Here is a 25,494-nt window from a genome sequence, read left to right on the forward strand (position 1 = left end):
CACTATTTTAATGGAGGAGAAATTATCCTTCATTTTGTTTTGGGTCTGAACCATCTAGTGTTGGCATTACAAAGAGCCTAAATCTGTTTTCACCTGACATTTACATACATGTAGCTGAGCAGGAGCACTGGATAAAAAATAGGAATGTGCGTTCCGTGATTTCCACATGCCACACACCAACATTTCTAACCCGGGAGTTACTGAAACAAACTGCATTGCTCCTATTGTTGTTTCAGCTGAGATCAGGGGCACGATTTTTCAGGACTGGTTCACCGCAGGTGGAAATCCCGTTGTGGCCACTAACTCTCGTGAGACAGCCATAACGGGATTTGCACTGGTGAGATCTCGGTTTGATATCTACCCCAACCCCCCTGCCGGTGACTTGACCAGGTTCACACAGAATTGTGATCAATTTGAATTGATTTAAATATCATTAAATGGCTTTAAACCATAGCTTCCGGCCCCATGGAATGCTCACTCCCCTGGCGGCGTGACGTCATAGTAGTGCGAATCACTACTGGTTTTCAAATCAAACTTGAGTCGTAACAACCACGTTGGGGGTGAGGAGGTGCCTGGAGGCCCCTGGGTTGAGGTTGGTCATTGCACCCTGATACCCTGGCAGTGCTGCCATCTGACAGTGAGGGGATAGTGCGGGAGCAATGCCAGGGTGAAGTGCTGGGGGTAGTGCCGGGGTCACCATCCTCCATTGGGGGAGGGGCGCTTCCCGTTACATGTAGTGGATGGTAGAGGGATGAGTACGCAGGGTTGGGGGAGAGTGCCCTCTGTACTTCGATGATGGGGGAGGGGGATGTTCCATGAAACTGTTTATGGGGGTGATCCTCCCATGGCCATATGGGGGAGGGTGGGCGAGAGTTCTTGCAGACCAGGGCCCTCTTTAAAGATGGTGCCCTGATTTCTGTGGACCCAAACTTGCCGGGTCTATCAGGCCCCTCTGCCAACCTGAAACACGGCCACTGATTCTTTTTGACAGCGTATCAGAAGACCTGGTCAGAAAACTTGACTCTGTTTGTGGAGAGAAACACAACAGCTTCCAGTTAGAACTGGACATGCCAGGTGGAATTCTGTAAGCCCACGCCACACTGGAGAATGGCCGGGCCAGGCGTGTATCACGCAACGATGCCCAACGCCAGTCCGCCGATTCTCCAGTGAGCGAAGAATCAATGCCATTGGCGCCGGTGCAGTCGGCGGTTGGGGCCACTCTATGCCGCCCCCGGTGATTCTGCGCCCGAGATGGGCCGAATGGCCGCAAAACAAATCCGAGTCCCGCCGGCGTGGTCTACATGTGGTCTTACCCGGCAGGACCTCGGCATGCATCCTTTTAGGGGTGGCCTGGTGGAGGGGTGGGCGGTCTGGGATCGCAGGCCTCCACTGTGGCCTGGTCCCGTGATCGGGGCCGACCGATTGGCGGGCCGGCCTCTCGGGCTGGGGGCCTCTTTTTCTCCGCACTGGCCCCTGTAGCCCTATGACATGTTGCATCGGGGCCGGCGCGGACAAGGAAGCCACCGCGCATGCGCGCAACCACGCCAGTCGCAGTGCGCATGCACAGACCCACGCTGCCCATTTGACACCGGTATCGGCAACTGGAGCAGCGTGGGTGGATCCAGTGCCGTGCTGGCCTCCTATAGGGCTCGGAATAGCTGCTCCTGCAGGCCTGTTGACGTCGTCATAAAATGCGACGGCGTTTACAACGGCGTCAATAATTAGCCTCAGGATCAGAGAATCCCTCCCGCCATTTTCTTTGGAAAATTCCACCCCAGATAATTTAACCAATTCCAGTGATTTAAACCTGGCTCTGAACTCGTGTGGTTCAGCTACTCACCATCTGTTATTGATTATTGTTTTAACTTGTTGAAAGAACAGAAGTGTGTCGCATGTGATATGGCTTAATGTCAGATATGTAGGGTGGAATTCTCCCATTTTGAGACAAAGTGCGGTGGTGGGCAGGTCCGGCGGCACCTGCACCACTGACTGGAATAACGGGGACCCGCACCAGATTCTGCACCTGGAACCTCTTTCACAATGCACAAACGAGTTCCCCTCCGACTCTCCTACCAACCACCAGCTAATTTGTCCACCCGCTCTCAGCTAATGGGTTTAAATACCAGTCCAGCACACTCGTATCACTCCCATCAGCACACCTGTCTGCACCAGACTGTGCAGGATATCAGCAACCCAGAGGGAAAGATCTGGTCGCCTCACAAAGAGGTCTGTTTCTCAATTCAACCACCATCCTCTGAGCCCATCATGTTTGAGGCGTCCATCGCCCACTTGGACATCTACCCACCACATCTTTAGTCTTGGTGCATCCCCTTCCAGTAAACGATGTGGCATCTCTTTGATCCCCTTGCTTATCAGTGTTTCATGCAGCCTTATCAGGGTCCAGATTCCCTTCCCTTGCTCTTCCTTCTGCTTTCCATTGTTTTTCTTCTGCATCCACTTCTTTGCCCCTTTGACTGCCATCATGAGCCCTCGCCCTACCCTTCCGCCTCATTCATCGCATAGCCCTCCTTCCAAATTGCCTCCCTTGTCCTCACCCTCCAGTCTCACCTTGCACTCTACCCCCATTGAACTTTGGACCTTTGTTGCTGTGGCTGCATGAGTCCAGTAACACAGTGCTGTCCAGATAGACACTGTTGTGTGGTACCAGGGGAGATGGAGGCTCCTGTACATCCCAGCCCCAGGTATGATACTGATCCGAGATATTGAAACAAATGGGTTCAATGGTCCAGCAGCACAGTGCTGACCAGCTCGGCATGGAGATGGAGGCAGGAACCGGTCTGCCTCAGCAGAGTGGCGAGCAGCCTATCAGGAACAGAACAGCACTGTGGCAGAAAATTGTTGCACTCCCCTTCAAGTCTCGTGCAAACTGAGGACACACTTGTGCACGTCACTCATTAGCAATTGGGTTTGACGCCAAAGTAAATTCCAGCTGGCATGATGCTTGATTGAAAGGCTCGACAGTATTCCAGCTGACAGCTATTTTAATGAATGCTAATTGCTTTTGCGCTACCTGCCAGTGGGCAGACTGACCCCTCCTACCCTCCTCCACCTCCGTTAATCTGCCACTGGGATAATTGCAACAGGATTTTATGCTGGTGGATTTCTGACCTTTTGGCTCCCATTCGATCCTCTGTTCCCGCCACCACCGAACCCACTGTGGGTGCGATGGGAGAATTCCACTCTGAATCGCCAGAGATTATAGAAAGGTGACATTTACATTTGAACTGATGCAGTTCCAACAATGTGATAGCGAAGCTGGCAAAAAATATGTAATTTACTAGGTTTGCTATTTTCTGAATTTTATTTGAATTAATACCAGAAAAAGGAGGACATACACCACACGCCTGCTCTGCCATTCAATACTGATTCATTGCTGATCCACCTCAAATCCACTTCCCCACCCAATCCCCAGAGAGGAAGAACATTTGCACAAAGAGTAACAATTTGCAGAGAGACAAATGAACAAAAATATTGGACATTACATTTCAAGCTGAAAGGCTACAAATTTCCAAACTGTTTTCCAGTATTCTCTTGTGTAACTCCACTTCAAAGAATAATGAGTCATTAAGAGAATATTATGGCCGGAATTCTCTGGTTGTCGGGATTCACTTTTCCCACTGGCAGGGCACTCCCAGCCAGCAGGTTTCGCGGCAACGTGGGGTGGATTCAATGGGAAATCCCATTGACAAGCAGCGGGAAGGTAGAATCCCGCCCCTTGTGAACGGTACGTGGCCGAGATACACGCAGATGGGGGACAGGAGAATACAGCGCTATATAGGTTAAACAAAAAATGCAGATGCTGAAGATCTGAAACAGAAAACACTGCTAATACTCAGTAGATCAGTCAGCATGCCAAGAGTGTGGTATTTTTAAAAGCTAGGCTTGCTGACCACGGAGGTACAAACACACAAGAAATTTATTGGAAAGGTGTCTACTCAACAGGCTGTTCGGATAAAAGCAAATTACTGTGGATGCTGGAATCTGAAACGAAAGAGAAAATACTGGAAAATCTCAGCAAGTCTGGCAGCATCTGTAGGGAGAGAAAAGAGCTAACGTTTCGAGTCCGATGACTCTTTGTCAAAGCTAACAGACAGAGAAAGTGGGAAATATTTATACTGGGGAGTGAGAATGAAAGATGAGTCATAGCCACAGAAAGCCAGGGAAACCGGGTGCTAATGGCCACAGAAACCAAGGGGGAAGAGTGCTAATGGCAGTCCCCAGAGAGGACCAAAGATGTGAAAGGTCAAACAGCAGAGAAACTAACATCAGAGGATGAACTGTAGGTGTGGGGGGAGGGGAAGGGGGAAGCAAAGAGGAGAAAGGTGAAGGAAAGGTAGATAAGATGGGGGAGGGGGAATTAAATGTATACTAAGAAAGAAAGAAATGGTAAAAGACAGTTAAAATGAAATGAAAACAAATGGGTCGATGTGGGTTAGTGCTGATCATCTGAAGTTATTAAATTCGATGTTCAGGCCGGAAGGGTGTAGCGTGCCTAACCGGAAGATGAGATGTTGTTCCTCCAGTTTGTGTTGCACTTCACTGGGACATTGCAGCAGACCAAGAACAGACATGTGGGCATGGGAGCAGGGTCTTTTGTTAAAATGGCAAGCAACAGGAAGGTCAGGATCCTGAATGCGCACAGGCCAAAGATGCTGTTAGGATAGACTGCCCCTTTGCCTGCTCAACAGCCGATAATGTTATCAGTACGTGACCTTGCTCCAACGAGGAACAAACATAAATACTCAACACTAATCCTTCTCCTTTACATTAGAGGTTCCTGTAATGAAACACAATATTATGTTAACAATCAAAACAAACAATATGAACAATTAATGAACATAACAGTTAATAAAACAGACATTTCAGAGAATGTTGATTCCTGTGTGGTTGTCGGCAAACCCCAGGCGCCTGTGTTTTTGTGTTGACTGTAACCTCTGGTGTTTTTGGTGCTGTTTGGACATTGTCCGCCGTTGTCTCAACCAGAGTTCACATAGTGTTCGGAGGTTGAATTGGCGTTGAAGTGTCCTCAACCGGGATCCTGTCTCCCACAGTTGTTTCTGTTATTGTGAAGTTCTCAGGAATGTTTAATCTTCACTTGGCACCGTTTTTTGTGTACTCTTGGTTGACTCTGTCTCTGGCAAACTAGATCTAGTTGCTAAATGTTGATCAACGCATCCTCTCCACTATACATCATCTCTAATTTGAACAGTGTAGGAGACCAGTCTGTCTGTGTTAATATGACACATATAACAGAGGTGCCACTTCTCACTGGTTGTATAGTTCCTTGCTAATACACCGTGGTCTTTCTGAAAAAAACAGCATTTAGTCCTGTTGCAAAACCTGACTTTGCTGGTTCCTCTCAACAATCTGTCTTCTCTTCGCTGGCTTCAGCAGAACAAATGCTGTGCGTAACTGATGTTTTACCATGAGTCATGCCGGAGAATTTTGGGTTGTCGAATCTGTTGTATTCCTGTTTGTCATCACGAGTTACCTTTAATGAATGCTTCATTGTCTGAACAACCCTTTCAGCCACTCATTTGTGGCAGGTTGAGAAGGAGGGGATTGGATGTGTTGGATTCCGTTCTCCTCTCCATAATTTGTGAATTCTTGCAAAATGAACTGTGGCCCATTGTTACTAACAAGTTGTTCAGGGTAACCGAGTCTTGCAAAAATGTCACCCAGTCTTTCTATTGTTCACTTCGAGGACATAGTCTTCAAAATGGCGACTTCAGGCCATTTCAAGTGTGCGTCAATCACAATGAAAATCATTTGTTCTTCAAATGGTCCAGCATAATCTATATGAGCTCTTTTCCATGGCCCTTCTAACCATTTCCGTGGATGGAATGACACTCGTGGCTGCAGGTTTTGAACCTTTACGCAAGCCGAACACATGCCTTCTCCTCAATTTCGCTATCGAGCCCTGGCCACCAAAAATAGCTTCCAGCGCTCCCACAATTACCTTCATAAAGTTGGTTTAGAACACACTCCCTTAGCAGAGCAGACAACCAGACTATATAGATAGTTTGAAGCTTCGGGTAACATATGGCTTCAACTCCAGGTCCACTTCTAGTCTGCTTAGAACTTGATCCATGGCACGTTGGAACAACGCAGGTGCACAAATGGAAGTCTTTTATATCTGAATAGCCATTTGTGTGTCATGATTGTAAAATATTGTTGTGAATCTACATCCACATTTATCTGGAGATAAGCTTGACCAAGGTCAACTTTACTGACATGCTGGACTCCAGCAAACCTAGGAAATAAACTATCAATTAAAGGATGAGGGTACTGCTCTGCACACAGTACCGGATTGATAGTGACTTTAAAATCACCACACATTCATAGTGAACGATCTTCCTTGATCATGGGCCCATTCATGTTAATGGGTTTGAGGGCCTCTACCTTGACCAGCCTCTCTAATTCTGCCACAACTTTAGACCAGATGCCGTGTGTCACTGACCAGCCCCAGCCTTTAAGCATTTTGCTTGGCTCTCTTGCTTAATCTTTAACTTGATTGAGATCACATGCATGCTTTCCAGATCACCATTAAAGACGTTGCATTAAAGGCATTAAATCTTTGATAAACCTGCTTCAGACTCCCAACAGGAGATTTACCTTGACCCAGTTTAGGTTGATTCTCTCCAGCCACATTCTCCCCATTAGGGCTGAAAAGTCATCTTTAACAACTTACAGGGACAAGTTTGCGGTCTATCCGTTTAGCTGCACATTTACATCAATACCACCTTTCAATGGCACTACTTCTCCGGTATAGGCTTTAAGTGTTATCTTTGAGGGTGTGAACACAATATGTCATAGTTTCTCTTGGTAAACAATTTCTGGTACCATTGAAACAGCTGCGTCAGTGTCCACCCCCATTTTCACAGGTTGTCTGTCCAGTAATGGAATGACTCAGTAACAGTTCATTGTACTCGCAATGGCCAGTATGTTCAACGAGTTTGTCATCTGACTGTGACTCTGGTCCGTTTTTGTGCCTTTTTTGTATCACGTAGATCTTTTCCCTCTATTTGGTTTTCCATTAGATGCAATTGATTCTTGCTTTTTATAGCTTTTGTTTGGAACTTGTTTCGTTCTCCAAAATGTACTTTTGATGTGCCCTTTTTCAGCACAATTCCTGCATTTTCATCTATGCATCATGAGCTGTCTGCTGCTACATGCCCGGTTTTTGTACATCGATGGCAATTTTAAACCTGTGTCTCTGTTCGGGTCTCCGCCGGCATTTTATGGATTCTAGAGCTTGATCTTAATCTTTGGGCTTCCTTAGCTGCTAATCCCATAGAGATTGTGACTTCTAAAACCTTCTTTAGGTTTCAGTTGCTTTCTATCAACAGCCTTTTTTGGATATCTTCACTTCTTAAACCACACGCTAGTCTATCTCTAATGGTGTTGTTCAAGACATCTCCAAATTCACAGTATTCAGCTAATTTCTTCAAAGTAACTACGAATTGTGTGATTCATTCACCATCTTATTGGTTACGTTTAAGGAACCTGAATCTCTCAGTGATGAGCAATGGTTCAGGTGAGAAGTGGCCTTGCAATATGTCCACAATCTCATCATAGGTTTTCAAACCTGGTTTTTGTGGCTGCACCACACTTCGCAGAAGGTTGCATGTTCTCCCACATACCTTCCCCTCGCCCCATTGTACTCAGGAAAGTTGGGAGGACAAGAGCTGCCACAATTTTTAAGTGGCACAGTGGTTAGCACAGATGCTTTTTCATCCTTTTCAGATGTCTACACACGGTTGATGATTTTTCTATAGTTTACTTCTACTCCAGGAGTCTGTGAGTGCGCTTATGACCTCCTCAATGCCAGTTTCGTTCTGGTATTTTTAAAAGATAGACTTGTAGAACACGAAGGTACAAATAAACAAGAGCTTAATTGGATAGGTGTTTTCTCACAGGCTGTTAGGATAGACTGCCCGTTTGCCTGTGCAAACAACCAGTGACATCATCAATGCATCACGTGATCAGACTCTTAAAGTGACCTTGTGTCAACTAGGAACAAACGTCAACTCTCAATAAAGAGAACACAGTTGATGTTTCAGGTAACAAACTCTTCCTCAGAATTGGGATATCTAAAAAAACTATCAGCATTGAGAAAGGAACACCACAGGGAAAGGGAGCAGAGAGAATGCAGAAAAAAACACACACACATGATAATCACAAACACAGGAATAGAAAGAAATCGGCCAGAATTTCATCCCCCCTCATGATGGGTTTTTAGGTGAGGGTGTGAAATTGCATGGATGGGGTAACCTCTGGAATCCCACCTGCCCCAACCCAGATGTAATGTCACAGTGGAGTGGGCAGAGCCTCAGGAGGGAAACCAACCCATTCCCACTTCAGGCCTTAACTAGCCAATTTATGATCACTTAAGGCCTTTACCCCCCCCCCCCCAATCTAAATTTTTCGGCTGGCTGGCATGGGTCAGAGCAGGGTGGGAAACAGAAAATTGAATGAATCTCCATCTCGGGAAGGAAGGAGGTAACACCTCAATCTGTAGGCCCCTACAAATGTAGGGTTCCTTCCCCTCACGTACATGGAAGCTCAAGCCCTCTCACCCCTCTGGCCTAGCCCCCAATGCCGAGATTGGCCCCCCCCCCCCCCCCCCCCCCCGATTCCTCAGGACATCCCCGACCATCCACGGCAGCACGGTAGCACAAGTGGATAGCACTGTGGCTTCACTGCGCCAGGGTTCCAGGTTCGATTCCTCGCTGGGTCACTATTTGTGTGGAGTTTGCACGTCCTCCCCGTGTCTGAGTGGGTTTCCTCCGGGTGCTCCGGTTTCCTCCCACAGTCCAAAAACGTGCAGGTTAGGTGGATTGGCCATGATAAATTGCCCTTAGTAACTAAAAATGTTAGGAGGGGTTATTGGGTTATGGGGATAGGGTGGAAGTGAGGGCTTAAGTGGGTCGGTGCAGACTCGATGGGCTGAATGGCCTCCTGCACTGTATGTTCTATCCACCCCGGAACCCCCTGGATTAACTTCAAGTGCAGTCCCAGGACTTGGGCTGAGGCAGAGTGCTGCAATACCTCTTCTGGCCACTGAAGCTCTATTCTTGGACAGGCTGAGAGCTTTTGAGCAATCAGAGCCAATCAATGCCGTATTGAGCATAAAATAGCAATGGGCCTGTCAGAGTCGGCAGGGGTGGGTTATAGCGCTTGCCATCTTGAAAATTCAAGCCTGAATGTCTTTTAGCCAGCAGCTCTCTCTCCTTTGTTCCATTCTAGGTCTCGCCTTAATCTCTCTACTGTTCCCCTCAGCATTGAAAGCATAGGAAGAATGGTTCCTTGTGGAGTTTTCCATTGCAATGTACATCTCCACTCCAGGTAGAAGAATGAATTCAAGTGTAGTCATCAAGTAGTTTGCAAGCAAAGTGACCACTTTGGATTGCATCTAGCTTGGATTGGATTGGATTGGATTGGATTTGTTTATTGTCACGTGTACCGAGGTACAGTGAAAAGTATTTTTCTGCAAGCAGCTCAACAGATCATTCAGTACATGGGAAGAAAAGGGAATTAAACAAAATTCAAGAAAATACAAGAAAATAAAAGATTAGAACGAGTATAAGTTAAGTAAAAAGTGGATCTGTTGGGGAGAGCTTGCAGAGAGTCGCCTCGCTCCGGCTCCATCTTGAAAAGCATTGATTCAGCATCATTGTTCTCCCATTTCTCTATTAGAAGAGACAGTTTCATAAACACATTGCCATAATTCAACTGTCCTGAGAGTAGAAATCTGGAATTGAACATTGTTATCTTCTGCATTTAATGCACATTTAATACACATTACCAACAGCTGGAGGCAATTTCCACATCGAGAGACACCGCATCTCACAGCAAGCAGAAATACCCAGATGTTAGAATATGAAGATGAATTTTATGTCGTCCTTATTTTATTTCAAAAGGTTATTGGACTTGGGTAAAGCAAATTAGTGCAACTGTGATACGTTGAGAGAGGTTACCTTCGTCTATTTGGGGGATGGCCTGCTAACTAATTTTGGAACTGGATTGGTGTCCCTTCGGCAGTGCCCAAGTCCCAGAAAGAAAACTAGGACGGAAAGTATCAGTTTAAAGTTCAGTTCTCTGCCTGAAGTCAGATTGTTGGCAGTTATTCACTGCATAGCAAAGTGAGGCGACAGGCCTCAAGCCCACCTCAGCTGGACGAGGGATCAAACCATGTGCACTCAGCACTAATGTGACCCACATTAGCTGTCCAGCTAACTGAGCTGGACACCCCCTTAAAGCAAACACCAGTCCTAAAAATAATTCCATTCAATGTTCAGCCCTACTCAATGATTTGTTTATAGTTAGTGTTCTCCAGCACGTATATAATTACTTTTCATTTCAGTCCTGTGCTTTTAAGTAGATAAGAATTAAACTGATTATAAATATGATTAAAACCAGATTACCCTGACTTTTGTTAATCCATTAACGACCTCCCAGTTAAAATGTAAAAATAGCTCATTTAAGTCATCTTTAGTATTTTAGTCAGTTTAGAATATTTGCTTGATAGACAGAGCACCACAGGCAGTGCAAGATTCTGAGGGGCAGCGTGCAGGTTTGTGTCTGCTTTCCCACACTTTAGCTGTGCTTGTGCGGAAAGATGCTGACTGGAGCCAAGGGGAGGCAACTGCAGAGGAACTTAGCCTGGATCTTCCTCCTCCACCTTTTCCATCTCTCACTTACCAGTTACAGAGCAGCAAAGGGCTGGCTGCAGCTAATACCCCTGTTCACCCACTCTGCTCACACTCACTGGCTCTCGCTCTCTGTTCTCACCGCTTCTGCTAATGATGGGCGTGACATCTGTTGTTGCAGAAATTGCCAGAATCTAATACTGAGGAAGCAGCGGAACATTTGGAAAATCATAATTCAATCAGGCACAGCCCGCATGGTTTGTGAAAGGGATATATGTTCGCCAATGCTATTTAGTAAAGTCTTTTAAACGATGTAACAAGCAGGATGGATAAAGGGGAACCAGAAGATATAGTCCCTGGATTTTCATATAAAAAGGTAACCACACAAGATAATGGTGTTGGGGGTTATACATTAACATGGATAGAGGCTTAGCTAACTGACAGAAAACAGAAAGTCTGGGTAGAGAAGGTACTTTTCCCCTACTGTTTTGTTCTCTCTCTTTCTTCTGGCCTGTAACTTTAAATCTGCAAGGAGAGAACCAGAGAGCATCTGAGAACCTGGGAAGGTAAGTGATTTGTATTTATTTTTATTACCTTTTCAAATTGTGTGTGTGGGGGGGGTGGGGGGAGGGGGGGGAGACACTGAAGTGACATCACAGTAAAGCTGTGACCTGATTGGCTGGTTGGGAATCTACACTAATTAAAAAATTAGGCACTGTTAAACTAATTAAACATAATGACTTAATGACTTAATTATAATTCAGAGGGGTATCTGAACCAAAGATCGGAGAGTACTGTATTTAGCTTTCACATTTATAGTAGAAATCTAGTGCAAGGAAACATATAGTTAACAGTAACTTTGTTTTAAAAAAATTTCAAATTTAATTTACTAATTAGTTGATGCAATGTCGATTAGAGGGGTGCAGTGCTCTGACTGTGAGATGTGGCAGGTCCGGGAGGCTTCCAGCGTCCCTGATGGCTTCATCTGCAGAAAGTGCACCAAACTAGAGCTCCTCACAGACCGCATGGTTCGGTTGGAGCAGCAGTTGGATGCACTTAGGAGCATGCAGGTGGCGAAAAGCGTCATAGATAGCAGTTATATAAAGGTGGTCACACCCAAGTTGCAGGCAGAGAAATGTGTGACCACCAGAAGGGGCAGGCAGTCAGTGCAGGAATCCCCTGTGGTTGTCCCCCTCTCGAACAGGTATACCGCTTTGGATACTGTTGGGGGGAATAGCCTATCAGGGGAAAACAGCAGCAGCCAGAACAGTAGCACCATGGCTGGTTCTGATGTTCAGCAGGGAGGGTCAAAGCGCAGAAGAGCAATAGTCATAGGGGACTCATAGTCAGGGGCACAAATAGGCGCTTCTGTGGACGTGAAAGAGACTCCAGGATGGTATGTTGCCTCCCTGGTGCCAGGGTCCAGGATGTCTCCGAACGGGTAGCGGGCATCCTGAAGGGGGGAGGCAAACAGGCAGAGGTCGTTGTACATATTGGTACTAATGACATAGGCAGGAAGGGGCATGAGGTCCTGCAGCAGGAGTTCAGGGAGCTAGACAGGGAGCTAGGTAGAAAGTTAAAAGACAGGACCTCTGGGGTTGTAATCTCGGGATTACTCCCTGTGCCACGTGCCAGTGAGGCTAGAAATAGGAAGATAGAGCAGCTAAACACATGACTAAACAGCTGGTTTAGGAGGGAGGGTTTCCGTTATCTGGACCACAGGGAGCTCTTCCGGCGCAGGTGTGACTTGTCTAAGGAGGATGGGTTGCATCTAAACTGGAGAGGCATAAATATCCTGGCCGCGAGGTTTGCTAGTGTCACACGGGAGGGTTTAAACTAGTATGGCAGGGGGGTGGGTACCGGAGCAATAGGTCAGAAGGTGAAAGCATTGAGGCAGAACTAGGGAATAGGGCCACTATGGCTCTGAGGCAGAGCAGACAGGGAGATGGTGCTAAAAACAGCGGGTCTGGTGGCCTGAAGTGCATATGTTTTAATGCAAGAAGTATTACGGGTAAGGCAGATGAACTTAAAGCTTGGATTAGTACTTGGAACAATGATGTTGTTGCCATTACAGAGATCTGGTTGAGGGAAGGACAGGATTCGTAGCTAAATGTTCCAGGATTTAGATGTTTCAGGCGGGATAGAGGGGGATGTAAAAGGGGTGGAGGAGTTGCGCTACTGGTTAGGGAGAATATCACCGTTGTACGATGGGAGGACAACTCAGAGGGCAGCGAGACTATATGGGTAGAGATCAGGAATAAGAAGGGTGTAGTCACAATATTGGGGGTTTACTACACGCCTCCCAACAGCCAGTGGGAGATAGAGGAGCAGATAGGTGGATAGATTTTGGAAACGAGTAAAAACAACAGGGTTGTAGTAATGGGAGACTTCAACTTCTCCAATATTGACTGGGACTCACTTAGTGCTGGGTGCTTAGACGGGGCAGAGTTTGTAAGGAGCATCCAGGAGGGCTTCTTAAAACAATATGTAGACAGTCCAACTAGGGAAGGGGCTGTACTGGACCTGGTATTGGGGAATGAGCCGGGCCAGGTGGCAGAAGTTTCAGTAGGGGAGCATTTCGGGAACAGTGACCACAATTCAGTACATTTTAAAGTGCTGGTGGACAAGGATAAGAGTGGTCCTAGGGTGAATGTGCTAAATTGGGGGGAGGCTAATTCTAACAATATTAGGCGGGAACTGAAGAACCTAGATTGGGGGCGGATGTTTGAGGGTAAATCAACGTCTGACATGTGGGAAGCTTTCAAATGTCAGTTGAAAGGAATTCAGGACCAGCATGTTCCTGTGCAGAAGAAGGATAAATACGGCAAATTTCGGGAACCTTGGATAATGAGAGATATTGTAGGCTTCGTCAAAAAGACAAAGGAGGCATTTGTCAGGGCTAGAAGGCTGGGAACAGACGAAGACTGTGTGGAATATAAGGAAATTAAGCAAGGAGTCAGGAGGGCTAAAAGGGGTCACGAAAAGTCATTGGCAAATAGGGTTGAGGAAAATCCCAAGGCTTTTTACACATACATAAAAAGCAAGAGGGTAGCCAGGGAAAGGGTTGGCCCACTGAAGGATAGGCAAGGGAATCTATGTGTGGAGCCAGAGGAAATGGGCGAGTTACTAAATGAATACTTTGCATCAGCATTCACCAAAGAGAAGGAATTGGATGTTGAGCCTGGAGAAGGGTTTGTAGCTAGCCTGGGTCACATTGAGATCCAAAAAACGAGGTGTTGGGCGTCTTGAAAAATATTAAGGTAGATAAGTCCCCAGGGCCTGATGGGATCTACTCCAGAATACTGAAGGAGGCTAGAGAGAAAATTGCTGTGGCCTTGACCGGAATCTTTGTATCCTCACTGTCTTCAGGTGATGTCCCGGAGAACTGGAGAATAGCCAATGTTGTTCCTTTTGTTTAAGAAGGGTAGCAAGGATAATCCAGGGAACTACAGGCTGGTGAGCCTTACTTCAGTGGTAGGGAAATTACTGGAGAGAATTCTTCGAGACAGGATCTACTCCCATTTGGAAGCAAATGGATGTATTAATGAGAGGCAGCATGGTTTTGTGAAGGGGAGGTTGTGTCTCACTAACTTGATGGAGTTTTTTGAAGAGGTCAAAAAGATGATTGATGCAGGTGAACAGTGGATGTTGTCTATATGGACTTCAGTAAGGCTTTTGACAAGGTCCCTCATGGTAGACTGGTGCAAAAGGTGAAGTCACACCGGATCAGGGGTGAGCTGGCAAGGTGGATACAGAACTGGCTAGGTTATAGAAGGCAGAGAGTAGCAATGGAAGGGTGCTTTTCTAATTGGAGGGCTGTGACTAGTGGTGCTCCGCAGGGATCAGTGCTGGGACCTTTGCTGTTCGTAGTCTATATAAATGATTTGGAGGAAAATGTAACTGGTCTGATAAGTAAGCTTGCAGACGGCACAAAGGTTGGTGGAATTGCGGATAGCGATGAGGACTGTCAGAGAATACAGCAGGATTTAGATTGTTTGGAGACCTGGGCGGAGAGATGGAAGATGGAGAATAATCCGCACAAATGTGAGGTAATGCATTTTGGAAGGTCTAATGCAGGGAGGGAATATACAGTGAATGGTAGAACCCTCAAGAGTATTGAAAGTCAGAGAGATCTAGGTGTACAGGTCCACAGGTGGCTGAAAGGGGCAACACAGGTGGGGAAGGTAGTCAAGAAGGCATACGGCACGCTGGCCTTCATTGGCCGGGGCATTGAGTATAAGAATTGGCAAGTCATGTTGCAGCTGCATAGAACCTTGGTCAGGCCACACTTGGAGTATAGTGTTCAATTCTGGTCACCACGCTACCAGACGGCTGTGGAGGCTTTAGAGAGGGTGCAGAAGAGATTTACCAGGATGTTGCCTGGTATGGAGGGCATTAGCTATGAGGAGCAGTTGAATAAACTCGGTTTGTTCTCACTGGAACGACGGAAGTTGAGGGGCAACTTGATAGAGGTCTACAAAATTATGAGGTGCATAGACAGAGTGGATAGTCAGAGGCTTTTCCCCACATAGAGGGGTCAATTACTAGGGGGCATAGGTTTAAGGTGCGAGGGGCAAGGTTTAGAGGAGATGTACGAGGCAAGTGTTTTTACACAAGAGGGTAGTGGGTGCCCGTAACTCGCTGCCGGAAGTGATGGTGGAAGCAGGGGCGATAGTGACATTTAAGGGGCATTTGGACAAATACATGAATAGGATGGGAATAGAGGGATTATGGACCCAGAAAGAGTAGAAGATTTTAGTTTAGACGGGCAGCATGGTCAGCGCAGGCTTGGAGGCCAAAGGGCCTGTTCCTGTGCTGTACTTTTCTTTGTTCCAGATGAGTCATTTTCAGGCTGGCAAACTTTACTAGTGTCGGAGGCAGCTCACAGGAGAGTTTCTCAGTTGATTGATACAATGAGGGGGTTGTCTTGTGAGGAAAGGCTCATATTCATTCAAGTTTAGAATGATGCAAACGGGTTTTATTGAAATATTTAAGATTCTAAGTGGGTTATTCAGAGTCGACGCTGAGAGAATCTATCCCCTTATGGGAGAATCTGGAAAATCTCGAACTCGGGGCCGTAGTTTCACAATTGGGGGTTTCTCATTTAAATGTGGCGATGAGGAGGAATTCAATCTCTCACAGGGTCGTTAAGCTGGAAGTCTCGACCCCAGTGAGCAACGTAGGCTGGGTCATTGAATATATTCAAGGCTGAGTTAGGCAGATTTTTGATTGACAAGGAGTCAAGAGTTTATGGGGCCAGACAGGAAGATGATATTGAGGCCACAACCAAATCAGTGATGATCTTATTGAATGTTGGAGCAGGCTTGAGGGCTAAATGACCTCCTCCTGCTCCTGTTGGTTATGTTCTTATTAAGAATTCAGAAAGCCGAAAAAGGACAAAAGTAATGTGTTCCGTTATTGGTTTCTAATCAAAAAATTAAAGTCCTTAAACTAAACTATTTTAAAGGACTTGACTCATGTTATTTGTTTCCGATCAAAAGTTATAATTGAACAAAGTTATTTGAAAAGGATTTCACTCAGTTTATTCTGCAGTACCTGACATTTGCCACAGGATGTCAGAATAACTTCCTTTTCGTGACTTGTATTTTAGGCATTTTATTTTTTTTTTATAAATGTTTTTATTCAGTTTTCATATTTTATATTGAACAAATTACAAATTGTTAGGAGAAAGAAAAAAGAAAAAAAACAAACACGCAAAAATTAACATACATATTTACAGGTAAGCATCTTCGTAGTAGTAACTGCGCCCCCCCCCCCCCCCCTCAACATGTTTATTTAGTTTGGTTTTGGGCCTTAGCTAGCCATCGAACCCCCGTAACGAACCTGTAGCCCCCCCCCCCCCCCCTCCCGCTACCTTCCCCCGACTATTCTTCCTCTTGTACATTGGCCACAAATAGGTCCCGGAACAGTTGCATGAATGGCTCCCACGTTCTGTGGAAGCCGTCGTCCGACCCTCGGATGGCAAATTTGATTTTCTCCATTTGGAGAGATTCCGAGAGGTCGGACAGCCAGTCCGCAGCTCTGGGCGGTGCTGCTGACCGCCAGCCAAACAGGATTCTACGGCGGGCGATCAGGGAGGCAAAGGCAAGGGCGTCTGCCCTCCTCCCCAGGAATAGATCTGGCTGTTCTGAAACCCCGAAGACCGCCACTATCGGGCATGGCTCCACCCTCACTCCCACCACTTTGGACATTACCTCGAAGAAGGCTGTCCAGTACTCCACGAGTCTGGGGCAAGACCAGAACATGTGGGCGTGGTTGGCCGGGCCTCTTTGGCACCGTTCACATCTGTCTTCCACCTCCGGGAAGAACCTACTCATACGGGTTCTTGTTAAGTGGGCTCTATGTACCACTTTTAGTTGCGTCAGGCTGAGCCTTGCGCACGTGGAGGTGGAGTTGACCCTATGCAGTGCTTCGCTCCAGAGTCCCCACCCGATCTCCACCCCCAGGTCGTCCTCCCATTTCCTCCTTGTTGCGTCCAGTACGGTGTCGTCCCTATCTACCAGTCGGTCATACATGTCACTACAGTTCCCTTTCTCTAGGATACTTGCGTCCAATAGGTCTTCCAGTAGTGTCTGTCGTGGCGGTTGTGGGTACGTCCTTGTCTCCTTTCGTAGGAAGTTTTTGAGCTGCAGGTACCGTAGCTCGTTCCCCCCAGCTAGCTGAAATTTCTCTGTCAGTTCGTCCAGTGTTGCGATCCTGTCGTCCGTGTATAGGTCCCTGACTGTCAGTGTCCCCCCGTCCTGCCTCCACCTTTTGAAGGTGGCGTCGGTCAGTGCTGGTTTGAACCTATGGTTGTTGCAGATGGGAGCCCTGTTCGACATTTTGGTCAGGCCAAGTTGCTGCCGCAGTTGGTTCCAGGATTGGAGGGTGGCTGTCACCACTGGGCTGCTGGAGTGTTTTTTGGGTGGGGATGGGAGTGCTGCCGTGGCGAGGGCCCGGAGGGAGGTTCCAATGCAGGAGGCCTCCTCCGCACGCACCCACTCAGCTTCTGGCTCCTGGATCCATCCCCTTACTCGCTCGGCTGTTGCTGCCCAGTGGTAGAATTGTAGATTCGGGAGGGCTAACCCTCCCCTGGTTTTTGTTTTTTGTAAGACCTTCTTTGGGATCCTAGCATTTTTACCCCCCCATACGAACGCCATGATGAGTTTGTCCAGCGCTTTGAAAAAGGCCTTGGGGATGTAGATCGGAATGGATCTAAACAGGAAGAGGAACCTGGGCAGTACGTTCATTTTGATCGTCTGAACTCTCCCCGCGAGGGAGAGCGGGAGTGTGTTCCATCTTTGCAGGTCCTTTTTAACTTCCTCCGTCAGGCTGGTGAGGTTCCATTTGTGGATCCCTTTCCAGTCATGGGCTATTTGGATCCCCAGGTAGCGGAATTTATGTCGGGCTTGTTTGAACGGCAGCCCCTTTAGTGCTGCCCCCCCCCCCCCCCCCCCCCCCCCCCCCCCTGCGGGTGTACTGGGAAGATCTCACTTTTGCTCATGTTGAGTTTGTAGCCCGAGAAGGCTCCAAACTCTTTCAGGAGCGCGATGATTCCGTCCATGCTGCTTTGTGGGTCCGAGATATAGAGGAGCAGATCATCCGCATAGAGTGAGACTCTGTGCTCTCTACCTCCCCTTCGGATCCCCCTCCAATTTTTTGCTGCCCTGAGCGCGATTGCTAGCGGTTCAATTGCTAGTGCGAACAGCAGCGGGGACAGTGGGCATCCTTGTCTGGTGCCCCTGTGCAGCTGGAAGTATTGGGAGTTGGTATTGTTGGTCTGTACACTCGCCATGGGAGCGTTGTACAGGAGCTTTACCCAAGCGGTGAACCCTGTTCCAAGCTCGAACCGCTCCAGTACCTCTATGAGGTATTTCCACTCGACTCTGTCGAAGGCCTTTTCTGCGTCCAGGGAGACGATCACCTCTTGTGTTCTCTCCCCGGAGGGGGTCATTATCACGTTCAGCAGGCGCCTGATGTTCGCGGTCAGCTGTCTACCTTTGACAAAGCCCGTCTGGTCCTCTGTGACCACCTCAGGTACACAGTCTTCTAGCCTTTTGGCTAGGATTTTGGCCAGTATTTTGGCGTCTGCATTCAGCAGAGATATGGGTCTGTATGACCCACATTCCGTTGGGTCTTTGTCTTTCTTAGGTATCAGCGAGATTGAGGCCTGTGCTAACGTGGGTGGCAACGTGCCCCTAGCTAGCGAGTCTGTGAACATCTCCCGCAGGTGCGGGGCCAGCGCTGCCGCAAATTTTTTGTAGAAGTCCGCCGGGAATCCGTCCGGTCCCGGCGCCTTCCCCGCCTGCATGGAGCTAATGCTGTCCATGATCTCTCCCAGTGCTAGTGGTGCTTCCAGATCCCGTTTTCTGCCCTCTCCCACAACTGGTATGTTCAGTCCGTCAAGAAACCGGTTCATCCCAGCCTTCCCCGTTGGGGGCTCTGAGGTGTACAGCTCTTGGTAGAAGGCCTTGAAGGTTTTGTTAATCCTCTCTGGTTCTGTTTCCAACGTGCCTCTGGTATCTCTGATTTGCGCAATTTCTCTGCTGGCTGCCTGCTTTCTCAGCTGGTGGGCCAACAGGCGGCTGGCTTTGTCTCCGTGTTCGTATAGGGCCCCGCGTGCCTGGCGGAGTTGGTGTACTGCTTTCCTGGTGGAGAGCAGGTCAAAGTTCCTTTGTAATTCTTTTCTCTCCGCCAGGAGTTCTACAGTCGGGGCCTCGGAGTATTTATGGTCTACCTCCAGTATGGAGTCGACCAGCTTCTGCCTAGCCACCCTTTCCTCCCTATCTCTTTGCGCTTTGTAGGCTATGATTTCCCCTCTTAGTACGGCCTTAAGCGCTTCCCAGAACGTGGAGGGTGAGACCTCCCCGTTTTGGTTGATCTCAGTGTACTCCGCTATGGCCTGCGCTATCCTTTCGCTGAAGGCCTTGTCAGCTAGTAAGGCACCGTCCAACCTCCATTTGGGGCGCTGGGCCCTTCCCGTCTCTAGCCGCACATCCATGTAGTGTGGAGCGTGGTCTGATATCACAATTGCGGAGTATTCCACCTTGTCTATCTCTGGAAGCACCGTTTTCCCCACCACAAAGAAGTCAATTCTGGTGTACACGTTGTGTACTGGGGAGAAGAAAGAGAATTCTTTCTCCCCCGGGTGGGCGAATCTCCAGGGGTCTACTGCTCCCATCTGCTCCATATAGTGGCTGAGTTCCCTTGCCATGTTTGAGGTTCTCCCCGTTCTGGGGTTTGATCTGTCCGTCGTTGGGTCCTGTACACAGTTGAAGTCCCCCCCCATGATTAGTCGGTGCGTCGCTATGTCCGGGATTTCTGCCATGGTCTTTTGGATGAAGCTCGTGTCGTCCCAGTTGGGCGCGTACACGTTAACTAGAACTACCGGCGCCCCATCCAGGGCCCCGCTGACCATGACATACCGTCCCCCTGGGTCCGTAACCGTCTTTGTCGCCCTAAACATTGTCCTCTTGCCAATCAGGATCGCCACCCCCCTGGCCCTTGCCCCATAACAGGAATGATAGGTTTGTCCCACCCAGCCCTTTCTTACCCGCAGTTGGTCCTGCTCCCTCAAGTGCGTCTCTTGGAGGAAGACTATGTCGGCCCTCATGTTTCTAAGGTGGGTGAGGACTCTAGATCTCTTCACTGGGCCGTTAAGTCCCCTTACGTTCCAGGTGACTATTCTGGTGGGGGGCTTCTGCCCCCTTGCTCCTGTGGGGTTAACCATATTTGTCCGGTGGACGCGCCCCTGCCCTCTGGGGTTTCCCTTTGTTAGGGGGCCGTCCAGGATGTCCACTATCACTGCTCTCCCCATGCGGTCGGGTCCCTGCGCTCCGGGGTTCCCCCTTGTCCCGGGGACACCCGCCATGGCCGTCCACTGTGTGTCCGCCACGCGGGTAGTCCCCTGCACTCCGGGGGGCCCCTTCACCCACAGACCGTACTGGGTGGGTGCTTGCAGCAGTTCCCTGTTTCGAGCCCTTGTCTGTGGCACTTTGTGGCCCTATTCCCTTACTGGCCTCCTTTGTCCCTTCGTCCCTGCATTTCCCCTCCCTGGTCTCTCGCCCCCCGAGTGCCCCCCCCCCCCCCCGCTCTATCCCTTTCGGGGATACCCCTGTATACCCCTCCATTGCCCCTCTCTCCCCCATTCCTGTCCCCATTTGCTCTCCCACCTTTGATGGGTGATCCCCCCCCTCCCCTGCCTGGCGCCTTCCCCCCTGTTGGGGGTGCGCTGCGGCCCTGCTCTGTTGCGCGCCCCCTTCGCTAGCTTTCCTGCTAGCACGGTGGCTCCCCTCTCGGAGGTTGCTGTCCCGCTTCCCCTCTCCCCTCTCCAGTACTCCCGTTCCCTCGTGCCGGGGCCTGGCCTCCCACCTGGAGCGGGCCCTTGGGCATTGGGTTGTTTTTCGTTCTAGGTGTTCCTGCCAGGGGGGAGGGGGCTGGCTTTGCCTCGCCCCTCCCCACCCCCCCGTTGGCATGACGTATCTCCTTGCCATGGGCCCCTCGTCCCTACTTCCCATTTATTTTTTCCAGCCCGTGCTCCTCGACGAATCTATTCGCCTCGGCAGGGGCTGTAAAGAAATATTCCTTGTGTTGGTATGTGACCCAGAGTTTTGCTGGGTACAGCATACCAAAACGTACTTTGTTAGGCATTTTATTAACATAATATAGACAGTGGAGTTTGAAATAGTTTATCTTGTAAAGGTTTTGTAATTAGGATACTGGGAGAACATAGAACAGTACAGCACAGACAGGCCCTTCGGCCCTCAATGTTGTGCCGAGCCATGATCACCCTACTCAAACCCACGTATTCCCCCTATACCCGTAACCCAACAACCCCCCCTTAACCTTACTTTTATTAGGACACTACGGGCAATTTAGCATGGCCAATCCACCTAACCCGCACATCTTTGGACTGTGGGAGGAAACCGGAGCACCCGGAGGAAACCCACGCACACAGGGGGAGGGCGTGCAGACTCCACACAGACAGTGACCCAGCCGGGAATCAAACCTGGGACCCTGGAGCTGTGAAGCATTTATGCTAACCACCATGCTACCCTGCTGCCCAAAGAAGGGTAGCCAAGTAGAAACAAAACCACCGCCGCCATTTTATATAAAGGTATGGCCCAGCACACGGCATTCTTACTGGTATAAGACTTGTTATTGATACTCTGTGTTGGAACCAACAATTCTACGGACACGTGCTTGTAGGCTAAGGGAGCCAAGGGAGAAGCCCAGTACAATTCTCGAGCATTCCCAGAGCTACTCCCCCTGGTGGTCAGGTAGTGCAACTGCACTTACAATATAGACACATGTCTATACAGATTATAATCCGGTGTGAATCACATTCACCACATTCACCCCCTGTGAAAAAAATCGAGTCCAGCGGGGGTGGTGGCTCACAGAGTTAGTCTGTCCGGTGGATGAATTGTTCGTTTCGATCTGCGGAGCACCGGGGTTGCAGCCTCTTGTGGTGGCTGGGTGGGTGTTGAGAGCTGGGGTACGATGGCAGAGTCCAGGGCGGGTCTCGTCCGAACTTTATACACGTCTGGCTCGACCGGAGACTGGGGGCGGGCTGGTTCTGGTGCGTGGAACTGGTGGGGTGAGCTTGCGGAATCGGGGGCGCGAGGGGGCGGCAGCATAGGGAACGGGGTAAGGGGTTCCTCAGCGGAGGTGGGGGGGCTGGATCCAGCATGTGCCAGGTCCCGAAGGGATACTGTGTCCTGGTGACCGTCCGGGAACTCCACGAATGAGTACTGGGGGTTGGAATGGAGGAGGTGCACCTTTTCAACAAGGGGGTCAGTTTTGTGCCCCCTGACGTGCTTCCTCAGGAGGACCGGGCCTGGTGTCCTCAGCCACGCCGGAAGTGAGACTCCCGTGGTAGTGCCCCTAGAGAAAATGAAGAGTCGCTCGTGAGTGGTTTGATTTGTAGCTGTACAGAGGAGGGATCTGATTGCGTGGAGCGCGTCTGGGAGGACTTCTTGCCATTGGGAGACTTGGAGTTTTCTAGACCGGAGGGTCAGTAGGACGGTCTTCCAGACCGTCGCGTTCTCCCCCTCCACCTGTCCGTTCCCCCTGGGGTTGTAGCTGGTAGTCCTGCTCGAGGCGATGCCCTTGTCGAGCAGGTACTGACGCAGCTCGTCGCTCATAAAGGACGAACCCCGGTCGCTGTGCATGGAGCTGGGGAAACCGAACATGGTGAAGACACTATGCAGGGCCTCCTCGTTGGAGAAAGGCAGGTTTCGGGCTCTGATGTAGTGGGCGAGCCGGGTGACCCCTGGATGGCAGAGGTCAACGTGGATGGCTTTCAGACGGCTGATCTGCGCGCTGGCGCATGTCCCGCGGGATAGGGCATCCGAGGGCTCGTTGAGCTTCCCCGGTCGATATTTAATATCGTAACGATAGGTGGAGAGTTCGATCCTCCACCGAAGGATTTTATCATTTTTTATTTTGCCCCTTTGCGAATTGTCAAACATAAAGGCAACCAATCGTTGGTCGGTGATGAGGGTGAACCTCCTACCTGCGAGGTAGTGCCTTCAGTGACGAACAGCCTCCATGATGGTTTGTGCTTCCTTCTCGACTGAGGAGTGTCGGAGTTCTGAAGCGGATAGGGTACGGGAGAAAAATGTAATGGGCCTCCCTGCCTGAATTAAAGTGGCTGCTAGAGCTACCTCTGAGGCGTCGCTCTCAACCTGAAAGGGAGTGGATTCATCCACCGCCCGCATGGCTGCTTTGTCGATGTCCTCCTTGATGCAGCTGAAGGCCTGGCGCGCCTCAGCTGACAGGGGAAATCGTGTGGCCTTAAAGAGTGGGCGGGCTTTGTCCCCATATTGAGGGACCCACTGGGCGTAGTATGAGAAGAACCCCAAGCACCGTTTGAGGGCCTTGGGGCAATGAGGGAGGGGGAGTTCTAAGAGGGGGCGCATGCAGTCCGGGTCTGTTCTCCACGACGTAGCCGAGGATGGCCAGTCTGTTTGTGCGGAAAACGCATTTCTCCTTGTTATAAGTGAGATTTAATTTCTGTGCGGTTTGGAGAAAACGGTGGAGGTTGGCGTCGTGGTCCTGCTGGTCATAGCCGCAGATGGTAACATTGTCCAGATACGGAAACGTGGCCCGCAGCCCGTACTGGTCTACCATTCGGTCCATTGCTCGTTGGAACACCGAGACCCCGTTAGTGACGCCGAAGGGAACCCAGAGGAAATGGAAGAGGCGGCCATCGGCCTCGAATGCCGTATAGTGGCGGTCCTCCGGGTGGATTGGGAGCTGGTGGTATGCAGACTTCAGATCCACCGTGGAAAATAGCCGATATTGGGCGATCTGATTAACCATGTCTGCAATTCTGGGGAGGGGATACGCGTCTAGGAGCGTAAAGCGATTTATGGTCTGGCTATAGTCGACGACCATGCGAAATTTTTCCCCGGTCTTGATGACCACCACCTGAGCTCTCCAGGGACTATTACTGGTCTCTATGATCCCCTCACTGAGCAGCCGTCGGACCTCCGATCGGATAAAGACCCTATCCTGTAGGCTGTATCGCCTGCTGCGAGTAGCTACTGGTTTGCAATCTGGAGTGAGATTGGCGAAGAGAGGAGGGGGGGGAGAAGCGCAGCGTGGCTAGGCTGCAGATAGTGAGTGGGGGCAGGGGCCAGCCGAAGCTGAGGGTGAGGCTCTTGAGGTTGCACTGGAAATCCAGGCCTAATAAGAGTGGCGCGCAGAGATCGGGCAGGACATAAAGTTTAAATTTCGAATAACTAGCGCCTCGAATTATGAGCGTAGCAACAGTGCGTCCTTGGATTTGGACTGAGTGGGATCCCGAAGCGAGGGCGATAGTTTGGCTCACCGGAAAAATAGAAAGTGAACAGCGTCTTACCAGCTCTGGATGTATAAAGCTCTCGGTGCTCCCGGAGTCAAAGAGTCATGGCGTGCTGTACCCGTTGATCTGGACCTCCGCCATCGAACTTCGTAGGTGCTTGGGGCGGGATTGATCCAGGGTGACTGCGCTGAGTTGCGGGTAGTCGGCGGCTCGATCAACTGTGCTGGAGTTGCCCCGTGATGACTGCCCTCTGAGTTCGTAGTCGTCGAGGTGAGTTTCAGAGTTTGAAGGGGATGGATCCCAAGATGGAGGAGGATTGCCAAGGTGGCTGCCCCCATGAGTCGCACATGGCCGGCCGCATGGAGGAGGATTGCCAAGATGGCCACCCCCATGAGTCGCACATGTCGGGTGGGGGCGGAGTCGGCATACAGGCTGCAGCATTTCGGGGCCTGCAGGCCTGTGAATTCAGGGAACGAGTGCTTTGAGCCGTGGGAGGGTTAGAGGCTGGGGCGGAACAAGTGCTTTGAGCCGTGGGAGAGTTAGAGGCTGGGGCTTTCTTCGCCAAACACACTCTGGCATAGTGTCCTTTTTGCCCGCAGCTGCTGCAGGTCGCATTACGGGCCGGGCAGTGCTGCCGTGGGTGCTGGCTTTGGCCACAGAAATGGCAGGCTGGGGCAGCTGAGTAGCTGGCTGGGGCAGCAGAGTAACTGGCTTTGACAGCGCGGTAGCTGGGGGGCCGTGCGGCACAGGCTTGGGGGGACTGTTGGTCGGGGGTCCACAATGAGGTCGCGGGGTCCGCGGGAAACGAGGTGAGGCTGCGGAAGGAAACTTCCATAGTGGTAGCAGCCTCCACAGTAGTGTCTAAGTCCTGGGCCCCCTTTTCTAGCAGTCTTTGGCGCACATAGTTAGACCTAAGGCCCGCCACGAAAACGTCCCGCACAGTAAGCTCCCTATGTTCAGCCGCGGTAACGGCTTGATAATTACAGTCATTGGAAAGATTGTTCAATTCCC

General features: G+C 49.7%; 1 protein-coding gene across 7 annotated transcripts in view; it reads left to right on the plus strand.

Moving 5' to 3' along the window:
• Nucleotides 1-25,494, plus strand: part of LOC119957921 — a 200,775-nt gene that overhangs the window by 134,259 nt on the left and 41,022 nt on the right. The window contains exon 1 of one of the 7 annotated variants that reach the window (XR_005458947.1): nucleotides 10,507-11,049. The exons of the other annotated variants lie outside the window; for them this stretch is intronic. The gene's annotated coding sequence lies outside the window, so the exon portion shown is untranslated. Of the gene's footprint in view, nucleotides 1-10,506; nucleotides 11,050-25,494 lie in introns of those variants that run through there. 7 annotated transcript variants of the gene reach the window in all.

The sequence above is a fragment of the Scyliorhinus canicula genome, chromosome 2, assembly GCF_902713615.1.
Source record: "Scyliorhinus canicula chromosome 2, sScyCan1.1, whole genome shotgun sequence".
Taxonomy (NCBI): domain Eukaryota; kingdom Metazoa; phylum Chordata; class Chondrichthyes; order Carcharhiniformes; family Scyliorhinidae; genus Scyliorhinus; species Scyliorhinus canicula.